We start from the raw sequence: 5,517 nt of genomic DNA, 5'->3' as shown, positions 1-5,517 counted from the left end.
TTTCCCAGGCAAGAATACTCGGAGTGGGCAGCCATTCCCTTCTCCAGGGGAACTTCTGACCCAGGGATGGAACCTGGGTCTCCTGCATTGCAGGCAGATTCTTTACCGTTTGAGCCACCAGAGAAGCCACCAAATTTTTAAATAATGTATTTATTTTGTATTATGGTTGTGCTGTATCTTCATTGCTGCCCACAGGCTTTCTCTAGTTGTGGCGCCTGGACTTCTCACTTCCGTGGCTTCTCTTGTTGTGAAGCACAGGCCCCAGCCACATGCGCCTCAGTAGTGCAGCTCAAGGGCTCTCGAGCACAGGCTCAGCAGCTGCGGCACGCAGGCTTAGTTGTTCTGTGACATGTTGCTGTATGACATGTGGAACATCCCAGACCAGGGTGTGGTAGCTCAAGGGCTCTCGAACACAGGCTCAACAGCTGCGGCACACAGGCTTAGTTGTTCTGTGGCATGTTGCTGAATGACATGTGGAATCTCCCAGACCAGGGGTCGAGCCTGTGTCCCCTGCATTGGCAAGTGGATTTTTATTCACTCCATCACCAGAGAAGTCCTCTAGCAAATATTTTAAGAAAGTAGGTTTTTAAGAGCCCTCAAGCTTTTCTCAAAAATTTAATGCAATTTTTGAACAATATAGAACACACATACACACTCACACACACATACTGTTCTTTCCTGCATTCACAGCTTTTCACATGTTTTGTTGTTGTTATTCAGTCGCTAAGGTTGTGTCTGACTGTTTGCGACCCCATGGACTGCAACATGCCAGGCTTCCCTGTCTTCACTGTCTCGGAGTTTGCTCAGGTTCATGTCCATTGAGTTGGTAATGCTATCTAGCCATCTCATCCTCACATATTTTCCCTATTGTGATTATTTTGCTTAGATGCAGTTTTTCTGTCTATGCATTTTCATGATTATATAATATTTCACTGAATGGACATAGTATAATTTATTATTTCCTAGTTATTGGGTGGCTTTGTTTTTTGCAATGTTTAATTATTATAAAGAACTATGCTCTAGATTTTTTGCATATGCACCTTCTCTTCCCTCTTGAAATACTCTATTAGAATAATTAGAGCTCATTAGATTGCAAATTATACAGCTCATTGGAGCAGCCTAAGTAAAAGAGGTTTGTTGATAATCACAGAGCAATCACAAAGATACAAAGCACAAGACACACGTAGGAACTGGAAAGGGGTGTCCAGCACACCCCATCTCCCCTCCCTGGGCTCTTGTTTTCTTTAGATTGTCTTTCCTTTTGCCTATTCCTGGTTTCCTGTTCCCTTATAACTGGTTCATGTGAGCCTTTGACATGCCTTGGAGCCAAAGACCTCAGGTTTTTATCAAATGAGTCCAGAGCCAACCACTATCTGATCAGAATTTCAGTATCTCTTATGTCAGATTCCCAAGCAAGAGTCTGCTAAGCCACGGGCCTCAGACTTTGTGACCCGAGCTCTCCTCTGATTGGTGGAGGGAAAAAGGCTTGGTAGTGGTGGCAGGGTTCTGGAGTCTGTCCAGATTCAAATAGAGCTCTACCACTTACTAGCCATGTAGATGTGTGTTAGTTTCTTGGCTTTTCTGTGTCTCTGTTTGCTTCTCTGTAAAATGTGGATAGCTCTGCCACTTACTGCATGATGTTATTATGAGGATAAAATAAAACAATCCTTGTCAAGGATTTAAGAAAGGTCCTAAGTCCTCAATATGTGTTAGCTCTTAGTTGTTTTTTAAAAAATTTTGTTTTGTGGAAAAATATACATCACATAAAATTTACCATTTTACATTTTAAATGTACAATTTTACATTTTAAATGTACCAAATTCAGTGGCATTAACTACATGCACATTTTTTTTTAAGAAGAGGAATCCAGATGGGAAAAGAAGTAATAGAACTGTATTTGCAGCTGACATGATACTATACATGAAAAACCTTAAAGATACGATCAGAAAATTACTAGAGCTAATCAATTAATTTAGTAAAGTTGTAGGATACAAAATCAATACACAGAAATCCCTTGCATTCCTATACACTAATAATGAAAAATAAGAAAGAGAAATTAAAGAAACAATCTCATCCACCACTGTAGCAAAAAGAATAAAACACCTAGAATAAACCTACGAGGAGACAAAAGTACATACACACTTTTTTTGGCAGTGCCACTTGGCTTGTGGGATCTTAATTCCCAACCAGAGATCAAATTGGGATCCAGGCAGTGAGAGCATAGCGTCTAACCACTGGACCACCAGGGAATTCCTGAGTACATACAGATGTTTGAATGTACATACGTATTACCACTATCTATCCCTAGAACTTTTTCATCATTCTAAACTGTAGCTTTTGTTTTTAAATTATCACTGTTACATGTATTTCATATATGACTGCTTGGGTCCACCCTTTGAAAGGGTATGATCGGGGTGCTCCATGAATATAGGAACATAGTGAATAGACACTCTTAAGTATTTACTGAAAATATCACATTTTTATTGATACAACTCTTTAAGCCTTACAGATCACTTTTACATGATTATTTTATGCAGTCCTCCCAAGGAAGGGCTTCTTGGAGTAGGAAGGGGTTATAATCCTTATTTTACAGGAGACCCAACTGAGATTCAGGAAATCTAAATTGCTCAGCTTCTCCAATCTTCTTGTTGAGTCAGGACTCAGTGTCGTCTTTTTCACTCCAAGTTCATGCCTCTTCCATGACATCTCAGAGATGTGATTACTCAGCCAAGCTTTATACCCATTTGTTTTTAGTTCTTATGACATATTCTATTTCAACTTACGAGAAAGAAGAGAAGAATTTCGAATTGGAACTTGTGGGTGGGTTTCATCTGGGAAGTACTGGCCTACAAGAATTCTGTCAGCTCGTTTAGTTTACATCTTAACATATAGGAAAAACAGTAATAATTTAAGTTTATATTGTATAATGTGATTCTGTGAAAGCCAAAGAGTGGAAGGACTGGTTAATGAATCTCTTAACTTTTATTTTGAGAAAGTGCTGAAATATCTGATGGAAACAAATGGCACTCCTAAGTAGACTTTTCAAAATGACATAGTGAAAAAGTCACCATTAGAAGCAAAATGGGTGAGTGTCTGCTGGTATCTTATGTTTTGTACAGAGAAACATATTTTGTCTGATTGGCTTGATTAAATATTTTAGTGAAAAATGCCTTTGCCAAATACCAAAAGTCTTATAAAAAGTCTTCATTTTAAACAAAAACTACAGGAAGAAAGCTTGTGTGGACTCAAGCTACCCCATAGCACCTTTCTAACAACTAGACTGATGTTTGCTATTAGGCAGTTTTTCCATTAAATTAATGGCCACTTTTGGGGCTAGGTACTTATCTTCCATTTGGCACTCAGGCTCATTTCCTTGTCACTTGTTGTAAAAGAAAATCACTCAGGAGAACTGAACACCTTAGTGTGATGAGATTTTATTGTGTCTGTTCTAATCATTCTTTTTGTATGAAACTTATGGATTCTCCTATGCCCTTTCATAGCAAGTCACATATCTCTTCTTTGGCTTTCAACCTGGTATCCCACCCCATCTGTCCTGTCCTGATCTTACCCTATCAACACTGCTCTACCTTCCTTAATGCAACAGTACCAGGTATACTGATTTCCTTGTAACTCTCAAGTATGCTATATTCAGCAATCCCCATGTCTTTAGTCATGCCCTTCCTTGACTTGTGTGGAGTACCTTTCCCCTTTATCCATCCTGAACATTTCAGTCCCTTCACTGCCGCCAAAATCCAACTTATTCTCTAAGGTTTTCTTGACAATTTCAACCTATATATATTTCATTCTATTGTGAGTTTGTATAGCTTATAAATTACTACCATCTTTTATTGAGCACCTATTAAGTGACAGTCCCTTTATCTCTATTCCTCATTACAACTACACAAGGTCAGTTCAGTTCAGTCGCTCAGTCGTGTCCGACTCTTTGTGACCCCATGAATTGCAGCACGCTCACGTCCGTCGAGTCAGTGATGCCATCCAGCCATCTGTCATCCCCTTCTCCTCCTTCCCCCAATCCCTGCCAGCATCAGAGTCTTTTCCAATGAGTCAACTCTTCGCATGAGGTGGCCAAAGTACTGGAGTTTCAGCTTCAGCATCATTCCCTCCAAAGAAATCCCAGGGCTGATCTTCAGAATGGACTGAATACACAAGGTAGTTATTGTCATTCTAATTTTATAAAAGAGGAAACCAAGATTCAGAGAGATTAGATAATTTTCCCAGAGTCACACATCCTAAAATGCTCAGCTGAGGCTAGAACTGCAGGGATGACAGATAGATTCTAAAGCTCTCACTCTTACACTTAAGCTGTGTCTTAATACCATGCTGCTTCATGTGTTTCCTAAGTGTTTTATGTGTGCTAGTTTTCTCTCCTTAATTGTCTCTTAAAATCAGGGGTTATATAATTTAAAACTTGTATCCAACTGCTAGTTGCAGAGATTCAGAGTAATGATGGCTTCAATAAGATATATGTTGATTTTTCTCTTACTTAAAAGGAGTTCAGAGAAGGTCAGCTGGGACTGATGACGTGGACCCTAAGGGAGCATTATGGTCCTAGCTTCTTTTACCTCTTTCCTGAGGTAAAAGGAAAGTACCGTCTGAGCCAAGGAAGCCTCAGACGGTAAAGAATCAGCCTGCAATGCAGGAGACTGGAGTTTGATCCCTTGGTCGGGAAGATCCCCTGGAGAAGGGAATGGCTACCCACTCTAGTATTCTTGACTGGAGAATTCCATGGACAGAGGAGCCTGGTGGGCTGAAGCCCCACAGGCACAAAGAGCCGGACATGACTGACTGACTAACACTTTCACTTTCTGCCATCCCCAGGATGTGAGCCTTGTCCTTTTGTTTATAAAATGGCATCTGGAAGTCCACCCATCATATCTTTGTTCCAGGCAAGGTGGAGGAAAAGATGAAGGGAAAAGGGAAAACAGACAGCTTCTGTTTATATCTCATTGGGCACCACATATGCAAGGAATCCTGGGAAATATTTTATAGCTGAGTACACTAATTCACCGAATAATGAAGGTGTAGTCTGTTTTCGAGAAAGAAATGAATGTTGAACAGGCAACTAGTGGTCTCTACAGAGACCCATGTCCCCATCTTCTTTTATTTAGTTTTCATTCCAATCCCAAAGAAAGGCAATGCCCAAGAATGCTCAAACTAACGCACAATCGCACTCATCTCACATGCTAGTAAAGTAATGCTCAAAATTCTCCAAGCCAGGCTTCAGCAATACGTGAACCATGAACTTCCTCATGTTCAAGCTGGTTTTAGAAAAGGCAGAGGAACCAGAGATCAAATTGCCAACATCCACTGGATCATCGAAAAAGCAAGAGAGTTCCAGAAAAACATCTATTTCTGCTTTATTGACTTTGCCAAAGCCTTTGACTGTGTGGATCACAAGAAACTGTGGAAAATTCTGAAAGAGATGGGAATACCAGACCACCTGACCTGCCTCTTGAGAAACCTATATGCAGGTCAGGAAGCAACAGTTAGAACCTG

The 5,517-nt window shown here is 40.3% G+C and overlaps 1 pseudogene; it reads left to right on the top strand.

Annotated features, from left to right (window-relative positions):
* Positions 1-4,846, top strand: part of LOC104996171 — a 19,950-nt pseudogene extending 15,104 nt beyond the window's left edge.
* Positions 4,847-5,517: the final 671 nt, after the last annotated feature.

Source organism: Bison bison, unplaced genomic scaffold (assembly GCF_000754665.1).
Source record: "Bison bison bison isolate TAMUID 2011002044 unplaced genomic scaffold, Bison_UMD1.0 scf7180017864290, whole genome shotgun sequence".
NCBI classification, from domain to species: domain Eukaryota; kingdom Metazoa; phylum Chordata; class Mammalia; order Artiodactyla; family Bovidae; genus Bison; species Bison bison.
This window is presented reverse-complemented; position numbering and strand designations above follow the sequence as displayed.